The sequence below is a fragment of the Amblyomma maculatum genome, chromosome 9 (genome assembly GCF_055883805.1).
Source record: "Amblyomma maculatum isolate TAMU_Amacu chromosome 9, ASM5588380v1, whole genome shotgun sequence".
In the NCBI taxonomy this organism is placed as follows: Eukaryota; Metazoa; Arthropoda; class Arachnida; order Ixodida; family Ixodidae; genus Amblyomma; species Amblyomma maculatum.
Genome location: NC_139352.1, coordinates 56,994,294 through 56,995,964, shown reverse-complemented (window position 1 = coordinate 56,995,964; position 1,671 = coordinate 56,994,294). Strand labels below are relative to the sequence as shown.

General features: G+C 41.7%; 1 non-coding gene across 1 annotated transcript; it reads left to right on the top strand.

Annotated features, from left to right (window-relative positions):
• Positions 1-397: 397 nt before the first annotated feature.
• Positions 398-500, top strand: LOC146179111 (U6 spliceosomal RNA). Its single transcript, XR_014700996.1, has one exon. It is a non-coding gene; the product is annotated as a U6 spliceosomal RNA (small nuclear RNA).
• The last annotated feature ends 1,171 nt before the right edge of the window (positions 501-1,671 follow it).

Genomic DNA, 1,671 nt, shown 5'->3' with positions numbered 1-1,671 from the left:
TTTAAAAGGAATGAAGCACAGCCATCAGATTACACGAGAAGGTGTTCTCATTTCATGTCCCACAGACTGTGACATTCGTTTTCAAATGTCCGCGGCGATATATTAGTCGCTACAACATCCTCGAGATGGCGCCACAAAAAAAAAAGAAGGATTGTCAAGTGGGTTTTGTTCTGTCGAACGAATCAATAAATGAGCTCTTCATAAAGATTGTTCTCGAAAATTGTAAAGTTTGATTAAACATTCTTTGTGAAAGAAGCTGAGAAGACTAACGCTTTTACTTAAACAACAAAGTTTAAAGAAAGTTTTCTCTTATTGGCAATGTTTAACCAAGGTCAACTCTTACATATTTCTATCTGGGAATGACGCCTATATATACTTGAACGCAATACCACTAGCTGTACTTCCAAAGTACATATACTAAAATTGCAACGATACAGAGAAGATTAGCATGGCCCCTGCGCAAGGATGACACGCAAAATCGTGAAGCGTTCCACATTTTTTTTTTTTACATTTTGCACATAATGAAGACCACAGCCCCATTTGCGTGGAAGCGCGTAATGCAAGCATGATTAACAGATGGACCCTGTGCACAAGCTAAAAGTGCCATGAGCCTGATCATGTTATTGGACCTGCACAGTATCTGGCGATCCAGAATGCCTTTCAGGCATGCAGACGTTGATGCGAGGAAAATACGGCAGTATGTTCGCGAATTCGTTGCGAGTGTTATTGAAGTTCTCCAGACACAAGACGAAATGCTTGAGCGGCTTCCGAGAAATTAAGTGGTGCTGGAAATGCATGATTTGTACTGGATCACGCAGCTCAAATCTGGTGGTGTTAGCCCATGTCGTGTATTTGTCGCGTAATATTCTTTCTATCAGTGTGTGCGCGCGTGCGTGCGTGCGTGTGTGTGTGTGTGTGTGTGTGTGTGTGTGGAGTATTGTTCTTTATGTGCAAAATCTAATAATAAATTAGGCAATAAAAAAAAAAAACAGATGGACCCTGTGCACAAGCCAAAAGTGCCACGAGCCTAATGTCACGAGGCCACATGACATGGTTCTTCAGACATCTTATAGTAGCGCGAACAAAAAACACACACAAGACAGGGTACAGGACGAGGTAGCGTTCGTCCTGTACCCTGCCTTGTGTGTGTTTTTTGTTCGCGCTACTATAAGATGTCTGAAGTACTGCACCAACTGGGCCGACAAGACATCTTACTGAAACATGACATGGCAGGAGCTTCTAACTCGAGCTTACAAAGTTATAGTTTAAAATATGTTTCAGTACATTTGAGGTCCCAGTAAGAAAGGTTACTCCTAGGCCATGGAGGCACCTATGTACAGTTTGGTTAATGCTAGGCTTACAGAGGTCTACGCCAGGTTGTTTATCACATGACAGAGCAGCCTACGAATGCGTGCTAATGCGTATGTGTGAGATAACAGAGGCATGAATTAAGAAATTTGTGATTAAGTTTGTAGCACGAGGCCAGTACATTAACGGAAATCCAGAGTGGGATTCACAGCGTAATATTCTGTGTGTAAGTGTGGAGTAATGTTTTTTTTTATGTGTAAAATCTGATGACAAATTTGGCAATAAAGAAAAAAATAGCGTCGTTGTGGTTGCCAATTTTCTGTGCTATCGCAGTGTTTGAGGCCACGTGCAATGTGCGTATAA